Raw genomic sequence first — 24,448 nt, forward strand, 5'->3', positions numbered from 1 at the left:
GTGTGTGTGTGTGTGTGTGTGTGTGTGTGTGTGTGTGTGTGTGTACACACCACATCTTCTTTATCCATTCATCTGTCAATGAACATCTTCGCTCTTTCCATAGCTTGGCTATTGTGGACATTCCTGCTATAAACATCAGGGTGCACATACCCCTTCGGATCCCTACATTTGTATTTTTGGGGTAAATACCCAGTAGTGCAATTGCTAGATGGTAGGGTAGCTCTATTTTCAACTTTTTGAGGAACCTCCATACTGTTTTCCAGAGTGGCTGCACCAGCTTACATTCCCACCAACAGTGTAGGAGGGTTCCCCTTTCTCCGCATCCCCACCAACATCTGTTGTTTCCTGACTTGTTAATTTTAGCCATTCTGACTGGTGTGAGGTGGTATCTCATTGAGGTTTTGATTTGGATTTCCCTGATGCCGAGCGATATTGAGCACTTTTTCATGTGTCTGTTGGCCATTTGGATGTCTTCTTTGGAAAAATGTCTGTTCATGTCTTCTGCCCATTTCTTGATTGGATCATTTGTTCTTTGGGTGTTGAGTTTAATAAGTTCTTTATAGATTTTGGATACTAGCCCTTTATCTGATATGTCATTTGCAAATATCTTTTCCCATTCTGTCAGTTATCTTCTGGTTTTGTTGACTGTTTCTTTTGCTGTGCAAAAGCTTTTTATCTTGATGAAGTCCCAATAGTTCATTTTTGCCCTTGCTTCCCTTGCCTTTGGCGATGTTTCTAGGAAGAAGTTGCTGTGGCTGAGGTCAAAGAGGTTGCTGCCTGTGTTCTCCTTTAGGATTTTGATGGACTCCTGCCTCACATTTAGGTCTTCCAACCATTTTGAGTCTATTTTTGTATGTGGTGTAAGGAAACGGTCCAGTTTCATTCTTCAGCATGTGGCTGTCCAATTTTCCGAACACCATTTGTTGAAGAGACTGTCTTTTTGCCATTGGACATTCTTTCCTGCTTTGTCGAAGATTAGCTGACCATAGAGTTGAGGGTCCATTTCTGGGCTCTCTATTCTGTTCCATTGATCTATGTGTCTCTTTTTGTGCCAGTACCATACTGTCTTGATGATGACAGCTTTGTAATAGAGCTTGAAGTCCGGAATTGTGATGCCGCCAGCTTTGCTTTTCTTTTTCAACATTCCTCTGGCTATTCAGGGTCTTTTCTGGTTCCATACAAGTTTTAGGCTTATTTGTTCCAGTTCTTTGAAAAAAGTGGATGCTATTTTGATAGGGATTTCACTGAATGTGTAGATTGCATTGACATCTTCACAATATTTGTTTTTCCGATCCATGAGCATGGAACATTTTTCCATTTCTTTATGTCTTCCTCAAGTTCTTTCATGAGTATTTTATAGTTTTCTGAGTACAGATTCTTTGCCTCTTTGGTTAGATTTATTCCTAAGTATCTTATGGGTTTTGGGTGCGATTGTAATTGGGATCGACTCCTTAATTTCTCTTTCTTCTGTCTTGTTGTTGGTGTATAGGAATGCGACTGATTTCTGTGCATTGATTTTATATTCTGTCACTTTACTGAATTCCTTATGAGTTCTAGCAGTTTTGGGGTGGAGTCTTTTGGGTTTTCCACATAAAGTATCAAACTGCTGCAAACAGTGAGAGTTTGACTTCTTCTTTGCCAATTTGGATGCCTTTGATTTCTTTTTGTTGTCTGATTGCTGTGGCTAGGACTTCTAATACTATGTTGAATAGCAGTGGTGATAGTGGACATCCCTGCCATGTTCCTGACCTTAGGGAGAAAGTTCTCACTTTTGCCCCATTGAGAATGATATTTACTATAGGTTTTTCATAGATGGCTTTTATGATATTGAGGTATGTACCCTCTATCCCTATACTGTGAAGAGTTTTGATCAAGAAAGGATTCCGTACTTTGTCAAATGCTTTCTCTGCATCTGTTGAGAGGATCATATGGTTCTTGTTCTTTCTTTTATTAATGTATTGTATCACACTGATTTGCGGATGTTGAGCCAACCTTGCAGCCCAGGGATAAATCCCACTTGGTGAATAATCCTTTTAATGTACTGTTGGATCCTATTGGCTAGTATTTTGGTGAGAATTTCTGCATCCATGTTCATCACGGATATTGGTTTGTAATTCTCCTTTTTGATGGGGTCTTTGTCTGGTTTTGGGATCAAGGTAATGGTGGCCTCATAAAACGAGTTGAGAAGTTTTCCTTCCATTTCTATTTTTTGGAACAGTTTCAGAAGAATAGGTATTAATTCTTCTTGAAATGTTTGGTAGAATTCCCCTGGGAAGCCATCTGGCCCTGGGCTTTTGTGTGTTGGGAGATTTTTGATGACTGCTTCAATTTCCTTAGTGGTTATAGGTGTGTTCAGGTATTCTATTTCTTTCTGGTTCAGTTTTGGTAGTTGATACATCTCTAGGAATGCATCCATTTCTTCCAGATTATCTAATTTGCTGGCATAGAGTTGCTCATAATATGTTCCTATAATTGTTTGTATTTCTTTGGTGTTGGTTGTGATCTCTCCTCTTTCATTCATGATTTTGTTGATTTGGGTCATTTCTCTTTTCTTTTTGATCAGTCTGGCCAGGGGTTTATCAATCTTGTTAATTCTTTCAAAGAACCAGCTCCTAGTTTCGTTGATCTGTTCTACTGTTCTTTGGTTTCTAGGTCATTGATTTCTGCTCTGATCTTTATTATTTCTCTTCTCCTGCTGGGTTTAGGCTTTATTTGTTCTTTCTCCAGCTCCTTTAGGTGTAGGGTTAGGTTGTGTATTTGAGACCTTTCCTGTTTCTTGAGAAGGGCTTGTATTGCTATATACTTTCCTCTTAGGACTGCCTTTGCTGCATCCCAAAGTTATTGAACAGTTGTATTTTCATTTTCATTGGTTTCCATGAATTTTTTTAATTCTTCTTTAATTTCCTGGTTGACCCATTCATTCTTTAGTAGGATGCTCTTTAGCCTCCATGTATTTGAGTTCTTTCCAACTTTCCTCTTGTGATTGAGTTCTAGTTTCAAAGCACTGTGGTCTAAAAATATGCAGGGAAATGATCCCAATCTTTTGGTACCAGTTGAGACCTGATTTGTGACCTAGGATGTGATCAATTCTGGAGAATGTTCCATGGGCACTAGAGAAGAATGTGTATTATGTTGCTTTGGGAAGGAATGTTCTGAATATGTCTGTGAAGTCCATTTGGTCCAGTGTGTCATTTAAAGTCTTTATTTCCTTGCTGATCTTTTGCTTAGATGATCTGTCCATTTCAATGAGGAGGGTGTTAAAGTCCCGCACTATTATTGTATTCTTGTATTGTATTGTTGTTGATGTGTTTCTTTGCTTTTGTTATTAATTGGCTTGTATAATTGGCTGTTCCCATGTTAGGGGTATAGATATTTACAATTGTTAGATCTTCTTGTTGGAGAGACCCTTTATGTATGATATGGTTTCCTTCCTCATCTCTTATTATAGTCCTTGGTTTAAAATCTAATTTGTGTGATATAAGGATTGCTACCCCAGCTTTCTTTTGGTGTCCATTAGCATGGTAAATGGTTTTCCACCCCCTCACTTTCAATCTAGGGGTGTCTTTGGGTCTAAAATGAGTCTCTTGCAGACAGCATATCGATGGGTCTTGTTTTTTTATCCAATCTGATGCCCTGTGTCTTTTGATTGGTGCATTTAGCCCATTTACATTCAGGGTAACTATAAAAAGATATGAATTCAGTACCACTGTATTGCCTGTAAGGTGACTGTTACTGTATATTGTCTGTGTTCCTTTCTGGTCTATATTACTTTTAGGCTTTCTGCTTAGAGGACCCCTTTCAGTATTTCTTGTAGGGCTGGTTTTGTGTTTGCAAATTCCTTTAGTTCAACCTAGCTGGATATAGTATTCTTGGCTGCATATTTTTCTCATTTAGTGCTCTGAATATATCATGCCAGTCCTTTCTGGCCTGCCAGATGTCTGTGGATAGGTCTGTTGCCAATCTAATATTTCTACCATTGTCGGTTACAGATCTCTTCTCCCGAGCTGCTTTCAGGATTTTCTCTTTGTCTCTGAGACTTGTAAGTTTTACTATTAGATGTCGGGGTGTTGACCTATTTTTATTGATTTTGAGGGGGGTTCTCTGTGCCTCCTGGATTTTGATGCCTGTTTCCTTCCCCACATTAGGGAAGTTCTCTGCTATAATTTGCTCCAGTATACCTTCTGGCCCTCTTTCTCTTTCTTCTTCTTCTGGGATCCCAATTATTCTAATGTTGTTTCGTCTTATGTTATCATTTATCTCTCGAATTCTGCCCTCGTGATCCAGTAGTTGTTTATCTCTCTTTTTCTCAGGTTCTTTATTTTCCATCATTTGGTCTTCTATATCACTAATTCTCTCTTCTGCCTCATTTATCCTAGCAGTTAGAGTCTCCATTTTGATTGCACTTCATTAATAGCCTTTTTGATTTTGACTTGGTTAGATTTTAGTTCTTATATTTCTCCAGAAAGTGTTTCTCTAATATCTTCCATTCTTTTTTCAAGCCAAGCTAGTATCTTTAAAATTGTCATTCTGAAACTAGTTCCGACATCTTACTATGTCCGTTTTGATTAGGTCCCTGGCAGTCAGTACTGCCTCTTGTTCTTTTTGTCGAGGTGATTTTTTCTGTCTTGTCATTTTGTCCAGAGGAGAATAGATGAATGAGAGAACAAAATGCTAACAGGGTAACAACGACCCCCCAAAAATATACACTAAACAAATCAGAAGAGACCTGAAACTGGGGGAAAAGAAAGGGAAAGAAAGAGGGGCGCCTGAGTGGCTCAGTTGGTTGAGCGACTGCCTTCGGCTCAGGTCATGATCCTGGAGTCCCAGGATTGAGTCCCGCATCGGGCTCCCTGCTGTCAGTTGGGGAGTCTGCTTCTCCCTCTGACCCTCCCCCCACTCATGCTCCCTCTCTCTATCTCATTCTCTCTCTCAAATAAATAAATAAAATCTTAAAAAAAAAAAGAAAGGGAAAGAAAGAAAAAGAAAAAGATAAAAACAAACAAAAAAACAGAATATGATCAAATATGATCAGCCTGGTGCATAGATCAGTGCCACGCTCTAGATTTTGGGCGTATTTTGGTCTGTTAGAAGAAAGTGCCTCCCAAAATTTTAAAGAAAGTAAAGCTTACATATGTACAAAAATAAGGGTAAATATGATGAAGGGATAGAATATGACTGTAAACATGAAAATTATAAAAGACTTTAGAGAAGGAATTGATAAGAAGTTGGTTGAGGGCGCCTGGGTGGCTCAGATGGTTAAGCGTCTGCCTTCGGCTCAGGTCATGATCCCAGAGTCCTGGGATCGAGCCCCACATCGGGCTCCCTGTTTCTCGGGAGCCTGCTTCTCCCTCTGCCTCTCTCTCTCTGTCTCTCATGAATAAATAAATAAAATCTTTAAAAAAAAAAAAAAGAAGTTGGTTGAAAAAAAAGAAAGAAGAGGATTTTTTTTAAAAAAGGGAGAGAATGTGATCAGGCAGGAGACTAGAACAAAGCCATACACTAGAGATTTAGGGTATATTTAGGTCTGTTAGAAGAAACTGTATCCCAAAATTTTAAAGAGAGAACAACTACCAAAATTAAGGTTAACTACTATGAAGGGATAGACTATGACTCTAAAAATGAAAAATGAAAATGATTTTTAAAAAAGGGATTGATAGGATGCGGCCACGGAGTTGACGCCATGTGGTCTCACGCCCCTTCCCGCGCGGGGAGGGCGCTGAAGAACCAGGGCCGCTCGGCCACAGGCCTCCTCCAGTGCCGTGGGATGTAGCGCAGGGGACCACGGCCCCAAGCAGAGCCCGCCCGCCCGCCTGTTTACTGTCACAGGGAGATCTCTGCCCCCTGGGGCTGAGATACCCCAACCTTTCTCCAAGCTGAAGCTGCAGGGTATTGAGGTACCAGCCAGATGTCTTCTCACAAAGGATCTGTGGTGGGGTGGCACAGGGCAATGGGGCTCCTGCCAGTAACAGGGAAACAGACACGGTGGAGCTGGCTGAACTGGGACCCCTGCTAGAAGAGAAGGGCAAACTGTAACTGCCAACGCAACCAAAGCTGAAGAAGAGCAAGGATGCCATTGCCCCAGGGAGAGGAGGAGGAGGTGCGGATACTGACACTTCCCTTGCAGGCCCACCATGCCATGGAAAAGATGGAGGAGTTCGTGTACAAGGTCTGGGAGGGACGCTGGAGGGTCATCCATCCCATATGACGTACTCCCTGACTGGCTGAAGGACAATGACTACTTGCTACATGGCCATAGACCACCTATGCCCTCCTTCTGGGCTTGCTTTAAGAGCATTTTCCACATCCCTAGAGAAACTGGCAACATCTGGACCCATCTGCTTGGTTTTGTGCTGTTGCTCTTTTTGGGAATCTTGACCATGCTCAGACCAAATATGTACTTCATGGCCCCTCTACAGGAGAAGTTGGTTTTTGGGATGTTCTTTTTGGGTTCAGTGCTCTGCCTCAGCTTCTCCTAGCTCTTTCACACCGTCTATTGTCATTCAGAGAAAGTCTCTTGGACTTTTTCCAAATGATTATTCAGGGATTGCTCTACTGATTATGGGGAGCTTTGACCCCTGTTTCTATTACTCCTTCTGCTCCCCACAGCCACGGCTCATCTACCTCTCCATCGTCTGCATCCTGGGCATTTCTGCCATCATTGTGGCACAGTGGGACCAGTTTGCCACTCCTCAGCACCGGCAGACAAGAGCAGGAGTGTTCCTGGGACTTGGCTTGAGTGGTGTTGTGCCCACCATGCACTTTACTATCACTGAGGGCTTTGTCAAGGCCACCACAGTGGGCCAGATGGGCTGGTTCTTCCTCATGGCTGTGATGTACATTACCGGAGCTGGCCTTTATGCTGCTCGAATTCCTGAGCACTTCTTTCCTGGGAAATTTGACATATGGTTCCAGTCTCATCAGATTTTCCATGTCCTAGTGGTGACCACAGCCTTTGTCCACTTCTACAGGGTCTCCAACCTTCAAGAATTCCGTTACGGCCTAGAGAGTGGCTGTACTGATGACTCCCTTCTCTGAGCCTTCCCACCTGAGCGGTGGCGGAGGATCTTCCCAAATGCTTTTAAAAATAACTTTGTTGATGTGAGAGGAAAAGTCTGAGTTGTCTGTTTCTAGAAGAAGCCTCTTAGAGAATTCAGTACCAACCAAGCTTCAGCCCACTTTCACACCCACTGGGCAATAAACTTTCCATTTCCCTAGCTCAGGAGGGCAGGGATGGCCCAGTCTAGCCATGCTCCTCCTCAGCAGCCCCCCTCGATGGCAAGGCAACTACCGTCCCCTCGCAGAGACAGTACTTCGAAGCTCATGTTGAGATTTGACCCCTCCTCCAACCATTTTGGGGGAAAAAATGATGGACTGGGACTCTTGAGAAATTCTCTTTCTGGAGGAAAATATCCCTCCCTTACCCCCATCCTTACTTTGTAACCTGGCTTATAACAGGCCATCCATTTTTGTAGCACACTTTTCAAAAACAATTAGAACCTGGTTCCATCTTTCTCGGGCCTGGATCTGCTTTTACAGCAGGAAGAACAAAGCCACCAACTTTTACATAGCCCGGCTAATCATGGAAGTGTGTCCAGGCTTCAAGTAACTTGACTTTTAATTTTTTTTTTCTTGGCAGAGTAATGTAAAATTAAAATGGGGAAAGATATTTAATATTTAATACTAAGCTTTAAAAAGAAACCTGCTGTCATTGCTATGTATCTTGATGCAAAGACTATGATGATAATAAAAGTACAAAAGAAAAAAAGGATTGATAAGATGTTGGTTGAAAAAGGGGAAAAGAAAAATTCAAAAAAAAAAGGAAAAGAAAAAGAAAGTTAAAAAAATTAACTTTGAAAGACTAAAGAATCATGGGGAAAAAAAACCATGAATTCTATGTGTAGTATTCCCTCGCGCTGGAGTTCTCCCGTTCTCCTTGATCGGTAGACTTGGTCTTGGCTGGCTGTTCTTGCTGATCTTCTGGGGGAGGGGCCTGTTGCCGTGGTTCCCAAATGTCTTTGCCGGAGGCGGAATGGCCCCGTCCTTGTGAGTCCGGGCTAAGTAATCTGCTCGGGAGCTTTTGTTCCCTGCAAGCTTTCCGTACAGCTTTGGAGGACGAGAGTGAAAATGGTGGCCTCCCAATCTCCGCCGGGAGGAGCCGGGAACTCGGGGCCCTTCTCCTCGGTGCGCCCCCAGAAAAAGCAGTCACTCCGTGCTCACCCGGCCTGTGAACGAGCATTTCTGTCTCTGGCACCCGACCCCGTGTGGAGTCTCCAAACCCAGCAGATCCCTGCGGTGCACTCTTGCGCTGCTCTCTTGCGCTGCTCCTCCTGGGGAGGAAGGGGAGTCTCCCCAGCTCTGCCGCTTGTTGGGTCCCTGCTGGAGGAGCAGTGGCCCGACTGTGCTGCAGATCACAGTTTATGGCAACCCCGAGCTGAGAGCCCCATTCTCGGCTCTGTCTCTGCAGCCAGCTTTCCTGCTCCGATACCTGGGAGCTCTGCTGCACTCAGGCACCCCTGGTCTTCTTGTGACCTCCTGAGACCACACTGTCCCAGAGAGGGTTCCACCCCCGCTTGGCCACTGGAGCGACGTCCCTCATTGGAGCTGACTTCTAAAAGTTCTGATTTTGTGCTCCGCGGCTCTATCACTTTCCAGAAGCGGCCGTCGGAGGCCCCCTCCCCCGCCGTCTATCTTCCGGAATATCGCCTCGGATTCGCTTCTCCGCACGTCCTACCTTCCAGAAAGTGTTTGCTTTTCTGTTCAGACAGTTGCTGCTATTCTTTTCTTCGATATCCTGTTGAGTTCGTGGGTGTTCAGAATGGTTTGATCCCTATCCAGCTGAATTCCTGGGACCAGACGAAATTTAGGTCTCCTACTCCTCCGCCATTTTGCTCCTCCCCCCGCTTTGCTTTTATATAGTGAGATTTTTATTTTATGTGTGGTGCCAAGATTGTGTTGGGTTTTGGATTACAGAATCTCTAACTAGGATCAAACATTTGATCTCAAACAGTTTTCTCTTTCAGAAATGTTCTTCTTTCATCTCTAACGACTGAAATCTGGTCCATTCATGTAGTAAGCTGAAGTGCCATTTCCTCCAGGAAATCTTCCTAATCTCCCCAAATGAAATATGAGTATGTTTTCCTCATTTATTCAACAGATAGTTATCAAGTGCTTGCTACATGATGGGCACCGTGCTAGGTAGTAGAGCTCCAGTGGAGAGCCTTTAACACAAATCCCCTGCCCTTCTGGAGTTTACAGCTTAGCAGGAGAGTCAGATACTAAACAAAGTATTTACAAGTAAAGGAAGCTATGATAAAGGCGAGGAAGGAAGACACAAGTGAGCATTGGAGGTATAACAGAAGAACACAGTTTCAGCTGGGTGAGTCAGAAGAGGTCTTTTAGGGAAGTGCTATTTAAGTAGAGACCTCCCTGATGACTAGCAGTAAAGTAGGCAAAGCAAAAGCTGGGGAAGTAGGGAAAGCGTTTGGAGCAGGGACAGGAAGGCTTTGAGGGAGAAGAGACGACCTGTTTAAGGGCATGAAAATAAGTCATTGTGGCTGGAGAGTGGTGGTGAGGTAGAGAGGTGGAGGTAGGTGGTGGCCAGGTTGTTCAGGATTGCCAGGGCCACGTTAAGGAGCTTGTGGTCTAGCGAATGTGTAGTCCTAGGGGAGGTGATTAAGCAAGGATGTGACATGATCTGACTTAAGTTTTTTAAAGACCTGTCTCCTTGGTGGGGAGTAGGTTGACTTGGGTGGGAGATGAGTTGGGAGGCCTTTGCTATAGTTTAGGAGATGTATGGTGGTTGCTTATATAAGGATGGTGGCAGGGAAGTTAGGGAGAAATGGATGGAGTTGAGATGTGTTCTTCAGCTTGGGAGACTTCCAAGAAGTGTTGTTCCATATACAGGCTAGGAGCTGAGAAAGAAGGTCCGAGTCGGAAATAAGAAATTTAAGAGTTGTTGTCTTAGAGCATGGTATTTAAAGCCAGGGGAGTTGATTAGCTTCAGAAAAGATAGAATGTGATTAAGCGTAGAAGGAGAAAATTGGACCTAGAACTGAGTCTGAGTGCTCCAGAACTTGATCAAGTAGGAGGGGAGAAGCCAGCAAAGGAAATGCGGAAGGAGCAGCCAACAGGAGAAGGACAAGCAGGAAAGTATGGCTTCAGGAAGAAGGGACAGGTCAAGATGCCTGATGTCACTGGGAGATCAAGTAGATGAGGAAGGAAAAGTATCCCTTGGCCTTGGCAACATGGAGTATACTGCCCCCACCCCCCTTAGCAGTAGCTGACATGGTGTGGGGGTAGAAGCCGGGTTAGAGTCGGTTAAAGAAATAAATTTATAACGGATCATGAAATGTAAAGTGCATATACTCATTGAGGCAGCAGGTTCTCCTCTTGGTAAAATTCATTCAAAGAAAATGTATGTAAGGATGCCTATTGCAGAACTATTTGTAGGCATCAGAAAACCATAAACTACCAAAATGTCCATCAAGAAGGGAATTCATGTAAATTAAAAAGAATTAATTCTGTCTACATGAATTGACCTAGAAGGATTTCCATAAAAATTGTTAGATGAAAACATGATGCAGGGGCGCCTGGGTGGCTCAGTCGGTTAAGCGACTGCCTTCGGCTCAGGTCATGATCCTGGAGTCCCGGGATCGAGTCCCGCATTGGGCTCCCTGCTCAGCAGGGAGTCTGTTTCTCCCTTTGACCCTCTTCCCTCTCGTGCTATCTCTCATTCTCTCTCTCTCTCAAATAAATAAATAAAATCTTTAAAAAAAAAAAAGAAAACATGATGCAGATCATGTGTTAATTATGATGCTTCTTTTATCAACAAGCAAACTACCTTATATATGTATATAAATGTCTGTATGGATTTATAGGAGCATAGAGAATGGTGTGGAAGGGTACACATTGAACTTCAATATTGATTACTTAAGGAAAATAAAGATGGGGTAAGGAAAGTAGATAGTATTCGATTTTTATTTACTTTTTGTTATGCTTGCTGTAACATCATTTTTTTAATTAAAAAGATTTGAACTTAAAAAGCTCTAGGATGTGAGCAAATGGAGAAAGAAAGAATGGATAACTCTTTTGAGAAACTTGGCTCTGAAGGTGAATAAAGAGACAGGACAGAAGGTAGAAATGGATGTACTTTAGGGATGAGAGGTACGAAAGCACGTTTAAATGCTGATTAAAAGGATCCAGGAGAGAGAGATTGAAGAGGGAGAGAGAAAAACCAGTGGATTGAGAGACACCTTCATTTTGCACGACAGTAGGGAGGAAGGAGGGGACAGATCCAGTCCCAGGCTTCGAGTGCCAGTGTGATGGTTTCTGTTTTGTTTGGGACCTATGGAGTCCTCACCAGCTACGGGTGACAGGGACCTTGGAGATTTGAGTAGAGTGGAGAGAGGCAGGGTGCACATAGTTGTTGCAGACTGTGAGCGAGTCTGTGAGTCTGTTTGACTGTTTCTTTGAGACTGGTAAGCATGATCTGCCAGAAGTGATTCCTCCTGCGTTGTGTGGTTGTCTCTGGTGACATTCCGTTGCTCAGGTTCATGTTCAGAAAAATAGGTGGTTGCGGCACGGGTGGGAGTTTGGCTAGTCCAGTGCAGTAGCTGGTGGCGGGGCAAGAAAGTAGTATTTGCAGACACTCAGGACGAAGAGTCTAGAGATTATTGCTGCTGGGACGATGATGATAATTGCTCGCTTTCAGGGATGTTTTCTACTTCATTTTTGTTTTATGCAACACCCCTGCCTTGACCAGCACTGTCATTTTTCAGTGTGTGTAGAGAACCACTCTTTTGACCTGTTAACTATGAAGAAGATGTAGCTGTTTCCTGGCTTTCTTAGAGCTCTTGAAAACAGACCTGGGGCTTATCTTCAAATATAAAACTTACATAAACCTATGCGCACACCCCGATTCTGGAAAGAAAGCAAACTAAGAAAAAATAGTTTAATTGAAACTGAAAATATGGCCTTGATGGCACCTGTTGCCTTGGCCCGCGTCGTACCTAGGAGGGGCACTGCAGTGTTTGCAAACTTTTCCATTGCTTGGCCAACTGAGAGATTATTGTGAACATTGTCATTGAACAGTACTCATTATTTGACCATTATCCCTTGGTTTTATCAGCTTCTTATTTATATTGTCATCGTAGAGAAGACATGACCAATAGATATGACATCTTTGGAACAGACCTTAGGAATGGGTTTTATTGCTGTCATGGTGTGTTTTAAAATATACCTTATGGAATGTGGGTCTGAAGGACTCTGACTCACGTATTGATCTCTAGAGGTTTGGGGTTTTTTTTTTTTTTTTAAATATAAATTGTTGGTATCTTATTTTAAAAATGACATTATTGGTGGTATGTTGGTAATAAGGATGGATGCCTTCTGAGTACTGTGCGCTTTTATATAAATTACTTTTTTCAGTTCTTAAAATAATTCTTGAAGACAGATTTGGTTATTTTCATTTTAGAAACCCTCAGAGAGGTTCAGCTTTGCCCAAGATCTCACAATCAGAAGGATCTAAGTGAGGTGTTGTACAGCGTCACTGAGATAGAATCCATTCACTTATCTAAATAACTTCTTCCTTCTTATTTGTAAGGCTTAGCAGATATGTGCTGGGGTCTAGGACCTCATTTTGGGGAGGGAGTAGCTTTATTTATAAGACTGGCTTTATGAAGGAATTCTGACAAACTCCACAGAATGATATCAGAGCACCTTGTTTTGGTAGATAGGTAGAGCCTCATCAGAGACTTCTGGAGGTTTATGTGCTGTCATAATGCCTGAAAGAAGGAGGTATTTATTCAGCTAAGCCATGGCTTATAGCACAGGTACTGCCCACAGTTTTCCAGACACTTTTAAGTATTTCATTTGGTCTTGGCTGGGAGCTAAGCAACCATTGCATTTCACATATGGGGAAAGTGGGACTTGGAGAGCACAGTGAGCTTACAATCACACAGCTGGAACACAACATCTGGGATTGAGGACCAGGTCCATCTGACTCTAAAGGAATTTTTTAACACACAATGCTGTCTTTCCCATCTCTGGTTATCATCTTGTGGCATTCTTTGTTTTCTTGTGAGGCTTCAAAGATAAAAAATTTTGTTTTATTTTGGACTTCAGGATTCTGAAGTAATAGCTTTTCCTGCAGGGCAATCAACACACACACACACACACACTCTATAGAACAAGGATAATACCCATATGCTACACATTTTTTAAGAGTAGCCTCAGTAGATCCAGATTCTTGCAGCTGACATATACATTTGGATGCTTAAACTAATAAGTCAAGATTTTAATTTTGCAGCTATGATTAGTGAACGATGCCAGAATAAAATCACTTCCATTATCAAAGAGTAGGATGCATACTAGGTATCATTTTATTCAGTCTATTTATACTATGATGATAGGGCATACAGACAGGCAGTATTAAAATGTAAAATGATAGGGGCTGTTTCTTGGATTTACTTATAGTCCTCTGAGAAAGTTTTCTAGTTCCCGAAGACAAAAGCATTTCTATGATGACTGTGGCCTTTCATATATGACTCCCCTTGTTATCTAAATACATTATCCCATGCCTTGCAGTCACAAAGCTTGCATAGGGAAACAGAAGTCATCATCATATAAAAATGTTCGCTGATGAACTGTCCATGTGTAAAATTAATTCCCACGCAAATATTCATCCCTGATGAATACTATCCCTGCCCATCCTATTAGTTACAGTGTTTCACTGATTGTCGCAAAGATGTAAAACCATTGTCCTTAATTGTAGAGTCAAATGGCAGATTTTGCAAAAATGCAGGAAATAAAGATTTAATGAAATCAAGAAAAGTAATGAAGAACCGCCAGACTTGCATGCAGTCATTGGCAAAGGATACCTGGCAGTGTTAGACCAGTGAATGACCAAAGAAGAAAAAATCCACCAAAATAATGACATGGTAGGCATTTTAAGAGAAAGATCTCACTATAAAAAAATTAAAGGAGATTTGGTGATGTCTGTATTTTTGGAAGAATCTGCCACTATAATTGTGCTGGGAAAGTTAATGAGGAAATGTTAGAAGAACTGTATCAAATGGTATTGAACAACTGTTTATTACTACTACTATTTGGGTCAGCACAGAGTTACATTTATTATTTAAATTTTCTTAAATAGAAGATCAGATATGCTTATATTTGACCTCACAATTTTTTAACTTAAACTCTTTTTTCCCACATTCATTGTGAAATTGTGGTACTTGTTTTAAGTGAATTGACTTTAAATGTCCTTTTTCATATATTTGTTGTCCTCAAATCATGAGAACCTCCTGTGACGGGTTATGTACTTGTCTTTCTGTTTCTGTATGCTCTTCCTCTCCAGTAATGGTAATGAGAAGCTGCAACAGACACTGGCATGGCGAGTTAGAGATAGGGGTGACTCATCCTGAGTCAAATTGTCTTTTAACCAGTGAGGCAAAGAAACAGAAACCCGATGAGCGATAGTGTCTTCTAGAAGAACGGCTAACCAACAGATTCCACTTCTATGCTGGACTTCAGGTTACTAATTAAATCAAAAGGCATTACCTAAATAAGATTACCAGTTTGGGGGTGGTTGAGGGGAATCCTTGGTATTGCTTTTAAGTCTTTGTTTCTCTTCAGTAACATTGCCCATAACTTTAATGTTACTCAGACTCGGACATGAATACATCTTGGAACTTCCTAATCCATTTGAAAAGAAAAACGTGTCTGTAGTTTCACCAGCCTTCATTTGGCCCACTGATAGACTTGGCAGGCTCCGCTGAAACAGCAAGAGTGGAGTCGACGTACCCTGCTGGCTGCTTTCACTGCAGCCTGAGGTTCTGGATGCCCATTATTTTTGGAAATGACATTCCTTTTTGGATTTTTTTTTTTTTTAAGTCTTGGAGACTGTGGCATACCCCAAGGTGGTGGCAGTATCAGTGAATTCAGTATTTTCTGGGTTTTGAAATATGTGTAAAGAACATGTATCAGTTGAAAGTAGAATGCATAGTTAATTTTCCAGTAACTTCCAACAACATGCAAGCCCTATTCTAAGCAAAACCAGAAGATTGTTTTTTTGAGACCTGCAAAGTAATGTATACCTTAAAGCCATTCTCCAAATAGAGCTCATTCATAATGACCCCCATTTACATTCATGCTTCCCTTGAACTTAGGCCAGAATATTTATCTGTGCAATTTAAGTAGCAACACGTTAGTTAAGTGCTTGATTTAAAGTAGCTGGCATTTCAATTTATTTTTCTTTATTGGAAAAGTTCATCCCTTTGAGAGGGGTTGAATTAGTCATTGTGTGGTTTAGGTAAGTCTCTTGATCTGGGGACAAAACATTTGCAGGATTTGTGGAGTTGTGTATAGTACCTGTGTGAGGGACATGTCATGAATCTCTTAATAGTTGTGAGATTGCTTTTCACTGAAAAGTATGACATGTGTGACTGGCTCCTTCTCCTCCATTTTATGGCACATCATGTAGCTCATATATCACGCTAACCATAACTCTTAATTTATATTTGTCCAAGGATTTTACTCTAAGATTCACCCTCTTAGAGCTAAAAAGGTTCAATACCATATGGTTTCTTTTTATTGGTATGATTAAGAATGTATTTTCATCAAAGTATACCATCTGTTTGTTGTAAGAAGAAAACAGGTAAATTCATTGATATGTCTACTTCGCTTTTTTCCTTTTAACTTCCATCCAATTAGCTAATCAGTGTAAATCTGTTAGATTGGATTATTTAGAAACTATTTTAGAAAATTTAAAAAGGTATGTATTGAAGTGAGAGCTCCTTCAGGGCAGGTTTCAGCCATCTTTTTGTTTCACACATACCTTGCATTATGTTACATACATAGTAAAATTTTAGAAAATGAGGTGAAGTGATCTATAACTATTGTATTTTCTGTTCTATTATAAAACTAGGGAAATATGGGGATGCCTGGGTGGCTCAGTCGGTTAAGTGGCTGCCTTTGGCCTGGGTCATGATCCCAGGGTCCTGGGATCGAGTCCCACATTGGGCTCCTTGCTTGGCAGGGAGCCTGCTTCTCCTTCTCTCTCCCTCTGCTTGTGCTCTCTCTGTCAAATAAATAAAATCTTAAAAAAAAAAAAAACTAGGGAAATATGTTATCATGTTGGAATTACATTTGGCTGACTGAATAATTGATGGTTTCTTGTTCCTGTCCAGTGCTTGGCCCATAGTTGGCATTCAAGGACTGCTTCTTGACTTATCTAATAAATTGATTGATTGATAGATTCTTGGGGTAATTTAGTCTCACGACCAAATGAGGTTTAAGAACAGTCATATAACCTTTATATTGTGTTTTAATAATCTTGTAAGAACAGAATTTGCTAATAAAATTTCCTTTGTAGTAAGTTTGCAGTATTTATAAGAGTATGAAATAATCTCAAAAACATAATTTACTTTTTTCTTATATTTACTATCTAAACCTCTGTCGAGTTTTGGGGTGTTTTTTTTTTGTTGTTGCCATTATTTCCATTGAAGCTGATAGGTAATGTTCTTTCTGCCTAGATCTCTGTGTTTTTAAATGAGCTTTTAAGGGTCCAGTTTAATAAATGTGTAATCCAGGGGTCACTTGGAGTCTTTGACACCATGCAGTCTGGGTAAGAGTGCCCCAAACCCCCAACTCCCTGGTCTTAGAAAGTCCAAAACTTCCCCTAAGATATCTGAAAAATCCTAAGACTTAACTTCTTTACAGCTTCTCTGCCTTTGGTCACCTTTATCCTTATGTGCTGAATTTGTGCTGTATCAAGTTGCCCAGATGTGAAACTCAGCACAGCTTCCAGTTCCTCCAGAAGAGCCCTTTCCAACAAAAGCATTCGTGACCCATGTAGACTGTTCTGAGGCTTTCCCTGGGAGAGATTAGGAAAGGTTTAACATTATTCATCCCATCATTAATGCCTTTAAAAATCTGGATTAGACATTAGTTTTCATTTACTCATTGAAAAATATTTAATGAGTGAGGCACTGTGCTGGGCACTTGGCAGTCAGGGAGAGCAAAAAGTAGACAGGTCCCCACTTTCATGGAGTCTAGACCAGCAGGGGAGCTAGGTCATCAAGCGGCACATAGATGAATGTAAAATTCTAACTGTGGTTAAGTGCAGTGCAAAAGAAGGACACAGTACTTGAGGACATTTAATGGAGATGAGGTAGGTGAAGAGTAAAAGGAATTACCTGGCCAAGGAGGGCATGGGGGTGGGGGAATGAAAGGCAAAGGCAAGTTTCTAGACTCTCTTTTCCACACACTACTATTTGTATTTTCTCCTTGGGCACTCCTGTCTCTCGGTGCCCAGTCTTGTTGGCTGCCTTCTCCTCCAGGATTTTCCCTCCGAACTTCCAAGGTCTTCTCCCTCTGTTAGACCAGTTCTTCTGTGTTCAGGTCCCTTTTTATAAAACACTCTGTGTCCCTGCCAAGGTTTCACCCCAAGATCAAGGGAACTATTCCAGATCACACATTGGCAACATCATTTATTTTTTTTTTCATTCACTTAGTCAACAAGTATTTATTGCACACTTGTTCTCTACAATTTGCCTTCTAGGAGCCAGCGATATAACCCTCAAGGAGGTTACAGTCCAGTGCGGGGAGCACTCAGTTAAACCTCCTTACAAGACAGTTGGGCTTACGAGAAGCAAACATATTCTTTTGTGACATATGAAGCAGTTACTTATACATATCAGGGATGCATCAGAATGAAACAACCAAAAGCTGTGCCTTTCAACCTTAAATAAAATGTATAATTTTGAAAGTTGTATATGTCTTAATCTTTCATACTATCAGAACACCGAATTAAGTACTATGTAAATCTTTCAAAATTTATGTATAAATACAATTATTTTAAAGTAGACTTGCCCGTTGTTGTTCCATCATTTTTGCCCAATTGAGTCCTAAAGGAAATAACGTCAGGCATGTGGGCGATTTTTGAATAATTAGAAGAGTTTTTTATAGTCCTGTTTTCTGTGAGTATATATGTTAGTAAATTCTCATTTTGTTTGGTATTTTATGTTTTTAAAGACAGGTAGACTGTATTAAAATTATTAACTTCCTTTAACTGAAAAGCATACTTCTTTGGTAAGCCTAATGAGCTTTCCCAGAGGGATCATTTGGTATGAATGGTGGGGAGGGGTAAACCTCTATAGCAGAAAAATTGACACTTAGAAGACTAAACCAGTATATTTTGTTGAATGTCTTCCATGTACCCAGTATTAAGAACAGTCTAGAAAGCTGCTGGATGCAGAACTTCCTCTTCCCTTAGCTTAGGTAATCAGTTTTAGATCTTTTTTGTTGGATCATTCGGCAAAATACTAATGGGAAGTCTTGCCATCATCTCTGTTTTCTCAGGGATGGAAGGATTATTATCTCTTGGTTCTTACATCAGACAGAATCCTACATTATCTAGAATCTTTTTAAAAGACTTTTTGTTCATGATCTTCTAGAGAGGCCATGTGTCCCGCTCCTCCATCAATGTCAGGAACTGAGGTGTACGGTCTATCCAGTTTTTTCTTTTCCGACACTCAAAATGTTAGCCCTAAAGCTGCTAGAATTGAGGTAATGCTGGCAGAGGAAGCAGCTTTTCTTTTGGATCTGTTTCAGTGACCAGCCTGCTCCCTCCATTCTATTCAATATTGAGTGAAAATTATAGTCCCCTCACCACTGTCTTGGAATTCATTTTACTTTGAGATTGACAGACCATGGTGTGGTGACCCTGTTTGTCTTTTGCCTCCTTCATTTTCATTGACACTTAGTGTCTGATGGCTTTTTTCCCCTTCTAATATGTTAACAGTATGCTGATTGAAGGGGTCAGAGTCCAGGACATTGGCTGTATTGACCAGTGGGTCATATTATGCAGCTGTCTAATCTTCTGCCTTTCATTTCCCTAATCTCTGTGTTTGGATGGCCTTGCCATCTTGTTCTCCCTCCTGAGGGTTTCTTGCCTCCATGGAGTGGTTCTGCCATCGCGTTCTCTTTCTGGACTACTTTTATACTTCCTCCTTTCATATGGTCCATGTAGTAAGTTGAACCAAAGCACTTTAAGTAACCAGGCATTCATCTCATGATCATCTCATTCTCCTTCCCTGTGCACGTAAGCCTGAGTATGATGGACACTGCTTCAGGTTCCTGCACTTGTAGTTGGCCTGAAGATGGGAAGATCCCAAGATACAAAATTAGACTTAGGGAAATGTGGAGGCCCTTAGTTGCATCTTGATCCTAAGCCAAATGCCCTAATCCAGCCTCACTAAATTCCTGCTTCGTAGTATTTGGATGTTGAACTAAATAATGATAGTGTGATACTTTGATTTTCTTTCAGCTTTTGATTTTTTTAATATAAGTATATACGGAGAGAATGGTGAATGGTAGAGTAGGAATTCCTATGTTCTCAACCATAACACTATCAAAACTCCTAATAATTTCTCCATTCTGCGTATTTCTAAAATCTGCCCTCCTCTCTCCTCCCTGCCTTAAATCCTGCATCTTTAGCTTGGACATCCCTAGCTAACAGCCTTTCTCTTTGACCTTCTCTAGTCCATCCTCCACCTTGTAGTCAGTCATTTTCCTACAGTACAAACTAATCTTGTCATTCCCTAGTGTAAAACCTTTCAGTCGTTCACCCTTGTCTATACCATGAAATCCAAGATCCTCAGCACAGAAGCAATATGGTGTAATGGTTAGAAGTACAATTCTGGAATCTCTCTGCCTGGCTTTAAGTTTGTCTTTCACTTATTAGCTGAGTGGCTTTGGCCAGCCAGTTCATTTCTTTGTCCTCAGTTTGTACACTTGAAAATGCAGGGAACAGTAGTGGCCTCTTTGTACGAGAAAGATTGCCGTATTGGATGAATTGCTTAAAAACAGTATAAAGGAATTAAAGCAATGCCTGGCACATAGTACATACTTAGTAAGTATTAGACCTCTGTGTTGTTTTCTAGCCTCACGTCCTTTTGAAACCTTAAGCCAACCAAACCAAACTGCTTATGGATTCCAGGTTTACACAATACTAGTTCATTATTCTGTATCCTTAAACATGATCTGCCTTTGCCCAGAATGAACTCACCCCACCTGATGACTGAGCATTGCCTTCCCTGTGAAAATATCCTGGGCTAATCTGAACAACCTGAGTACTGTAGGCATTGAGGATTCAGCAAAGTACAAATTGCATAGCCAGATATTATGTGGAGATATTATGTCCTAATGGGGAGAGAAGTAAACAAAATAAGTAAGTAAAGCAGGGAAGAGGGACTAGGATGTTTATGGGATAGGGTTAGCAACTTCAAATAGGCAAGGCCTCATTTTAAAGGTGACATCTGAGTAGTGACCCCAAGAAGATTAGGGAACAAGCCAATGTGGGCAAAGAGAGTTCCAGGCTGAAGGAACAGCCCTTGGCCCTGACCTGGGAATATGCTGCTGTGCTCTACAAATGGTTAGGAGGCCATGAGAGCTGGAGCAGAAGGGAAAGTAGTACAAGATGGCATCAGAGAGGAAAGGGGCCAGATTTGTGGGGCTTGGCTGAGTGAGATGGAGAGCCAGTGGAGGGTGTTGAGCAGACGAATCATGTGATTGGATCGTTCTAACTGCTGAGTGGAGGATATGCTGGAGAGGGGCAGAGGTAGCAAGAATAATTTAGGCAAGAAATGGTGGTGACCTGAATGAGGGTAGAAGCATTGGAGGTAGGGAAAAATGCTTTAGATTATATTTTGAAGGTAAAGCTAATGACATTGGCCAGTAGATTTTGGGATAAGAAAGAAGAAGAAAGAATCAGGGGTGACACCAAGGCTTTTGGCCTGAACAACTGGAAGGATGGAATTGTGGGCAACTGAGATATAGGAGACTGTGAAGAGTTGGTTTTAGAGTAACTCAGAACATTTTAGATTTAAGATGCCTTTTAAATGTCTAGGTGGAGATGTTGAAGAGGCTCTTAAATTATATCTGAAGTCCAAGGGAATCTGGGCTAGATCTATAAATTTAGGAATTATCAGCATAAGATGTGTCCTACATCTGCAAGACTGGATCGATGTTAAGAAGTTGAGGACAGAAGAAAGATCCAGCACACCAGAGCAGAGTCAGGCGAGGATAGAGCCTTGAAAGCCAAGGGACGGAGTGACCAACTGTGTTGTGCTGCCAGGAGGTCATGTAAGAAGGAGACTGACACTTGATGACTGGATTTGGCAACACAGAGGTTCTGTGCCCTTGTGGAGTAGTTTTAGGTGAGTGGTGGGATGGAAGCCTGATTGGAGTAGGTTCAAAAGAGAAGAGGGGACTGGGAACTGTGTGGATAAGATCGCATTTTTGAGAAGCATAACTATGAAAGAAAGGAAAGAAGTAGGGCAGTGGTTCCCTACTTTCTGGAAGCTTAGCTTACATAGTCACTTCTGCTATCAATTGTCTGGGAAAAGTTATTTTTGCAGAAACCTAGTTATTACCATTAAGATTTTTTTCCCTCTCCTGACAGCTGTCATTTCGGGTTGCTTCCTTCCTTTACTTTGACAATGCCTAAGTTAGGACCTACCGCAATCTTGCTTTCTTTCTGATCCTCAAACCAAATGCAGAAATACTAAGCCAGCCCCTGCTTGGGAACAAAGAGACTGTCCTCCAAATCAGTTTAACAGGAGTGTCAGTTTGGAGACACGGCATTTCCTAAGACTTGGGACAATGCCATGTGCACAAAGAAGGAGAGCTAATATTTATTGAATGCTTCCTCTGTGCCAGCACATTCTAGGTGTTTTACATCATTATCCATTTAACCATAATAGCTACTTGGGGTGATAGAGCTTCATAAAGAAAAGCTTACAGGTAAATAACCGGGATTTGTGACAACCGTCTTAGCATTGTGTTTTATCTTACAAACTTTGATAGCTCATTGGAATGCCCAGGGAAGTTTTATGAATGACTTTGAAGTGCCAGGCACATTTATGGAACTGGGCACAGAGGCATTAAAAAGGAGTTACACTGTGGGTTGCTTTTTAAAAATATTATGAACTTCTGGTTAAGAAGATAACCTTCATTTTTTTTTTTTAAACTGAGAAGCTGGATTTGGGGGAAAACACCCCCCAGTTCAATGAAAATCTTCCAAAAGATCTTAAATCCTTAGAATTTACAGGTCCCTTTGACCCTGGGGTTGTGTTGTTCCTTTCTGCAGTTATTGATTTTTCCTGGTGCCTTTTCTATAATGTCTGCCTGGCCGTATCCACTTCCTTATGGATTTATTGCTCATCTTTTTACCTGGCTCTCTTTAGAGGAATACTATGTCAAACTTTTATCCCTTCCATCAGGTTCCAACAATTTAAAGGTAGATTGTGCTCCTGGCCTAAACATGTTGACAATGACCCTTAATATTTGAATTATAGGGTGGTTTTCTGGTAAACGTCTTAGTGTACTGTTTTCTTTTTATGTATGGACCTTGCCTCTTTACTCATTTACATTTCTCTAGGGAAAGGTAAATGCCTGAATGGGACAAAAAAGAAATTTTGCTTTGAAATTGCTCCATTCTTTTTTTTTTTAAGGTGTGATCTAGGAACGTACTATTTTAAAATTTTGAACTTTGTAAGCACATTTTCATTTTAAAAGAAGAGGGAAAATGACTTTTAAAAATGTGTTGGCAAAACCTGAAAAGAAAGCTCTAAAAAAAGGACTCTAGCCTGACAAGGGAACAAGAAGAAATGATTACTGATGATTTCAATTTCCAGTAAATTACAAAGCATATGTAATAGGCTTCGAAGAGAGATGATTCCTATGGCATACTTCATGCTGCCTTCACAGATAAGTGTGTAAATGAAGGGAAATGAATTGTTTCAGCCTGGCAAATCTGTACCATTTTGGTGGAGTGAAAATGAGTGAAATTGAAATAATTCTATCATTCCTTACTGAAAATAAAACATGAATGTTGTGGTATGTTTCTAGAGAATAGTGTACTTGAAGATTTGCTACAGGACACATAATACTGAATGAGGTGTAACTAAATAAGTATCAAAAATAAGGGTATAATAGTGTTATATAATTTACACTGCAAAATTTGAAAATCTGAAATATTTGGTGATTAGAATGATTTTTTTTAAAAACTCTTTAGAACTTAACACATTTTTCACAATGGGAAAGAAATTTCCTATATGTATTCATTTAACAAATATTTTTTTTAAACCTACAGTGTGCTAGGTTATATTATTAATAAAACAGAAAAAAAATTTGACTGGCTCCTGCCATTAAGGAGCTTATATTCTAGAGGAGGAAACAGGTAATAAACAATCACGTAGATAATTGTATCATTTCACTTATCACACCATAAAGGCTATAAAGGAAAAGAGGCCCTCCCTGAGGAAAAGATGTTTAAGCTGAGACCTGAGGAATGGTGAGGAAGTAACCAAGTAATCAGGAGAGGCAAGGAGTTCAAAGAACCGAGAGAAGCAGAGCCAGGCAGTGTGGATGGAGCAACTGAACAAGGGCAGAGAGGCACAAGATGAAGCTGGAGTCGTGAGCTCAGGACAGATCTGATAGTGCTTGGAGGTCATGTTGTGGATTTTGAACCTTGTTCTGAGAGCAAGGAGAAGCTGTTAAAGTATTTTTAGCAGGTTTGCATATTTAGAAGATCATCATGGGCAAAGGACCTGAGTAGACATCTTTCTAAAGAAGATATGCAAATGGCCAATAAATACATGTAAAGATGCTCAACATCATTAGCTGTTAGAGAAATGCAAATCAAAACCACAGTGAGATAACACTTCAAAACCAATAGGATGGCTGTTGCCAAAAACAAACAGAAATGGAGAAGAACGAGTGTTGACAAGGATGTGGAGAAATTGGAACCCTGGTACATTGCTGGTGGAAATGGAAAATATGCAGCTGCAGCGGAAAACAGCTTGGCAGTTCTTCAAAAAGTTAAACATTGTTAAACCTGTAAAAGTTTTTATTTAAAAACTACCGTTTCAAAATATGTATGAAGAGTTAAGCATATAAATAATAAAAAGTTAATGATATGATCCAGCAATTCTACTCCTAAGTATATACTGAAAAGATTTGAGGGGCACCTGGGTGTCTCTGTCGGTGAAGCATCCAACTCTTCGTTTCCACTCAGGCCATGATCTCAGGGTCATGGGATCGAGCCACGAGCCTCGTGTCAGGCTCCATGCTCAGTGGGGTGTCTGCCCTCTTCTCTCTACCTCTGCCCCTCCCCCTGTTCATGCTCTCTCTCTCAAATAAATAAATAAATCTTAAAAAAAAAAAAAGAAAACAGAGACTTAGATACTTGGATACTGACCTTCACAGCAGCATCATTTACAATTGCTAAGAGGTGGAAGCAACCCAAGTGTCCATTACCTGGTGAATGGATAAACAAAATGTGCAACAATTGAGTTCTGTCCATACAATGGAATATTACTTAAAACTTAAAAAGGAGTGCAATTCTGATACATGCTACCATATGGCTAAGCTTTTGAAAACATGG

The 24,448-nt window shown here is 40.9% G+C and overlaps 1 protein-coding gene and 1 pseudogene across 7 annotated transcripts in view; both read left to right on the forward strand.

The window, feature by feature from the left end:
* Positions 1 to 24,448, forward strand: part of BTBD9 (BTB domain containing 9) — a 431,450-nt gene that overhangs the window by 72,912 nt on the left and 334,090 nt on the right. The gene's annotated exons all lie outside the window — the stretch shown is intronic.
* Positions 5,673 to 7,214, forward strand: LOC112816004 (adiponectin receptor protein 1 pseudogene; annotated as a pseudogene).

This window comes from Callorhinus ursinus, unplaced genomic scaffold (assembly GCF_003265705.2).
Source record: "Callorhinus ursinus isolate GAN/ISIS: 27379988/994484 unplaced genomic scaffold, GSC_fseal_2.0 scaffold59, whole genome shotgun sequence".
In the NCBI taxonomy this organism is placed as follows: Eukaryota; Metazoa; Chordata; class Mammalia; order Carnivora; family Otariidae; genus Callorhinus; species Callorhinus ursinus.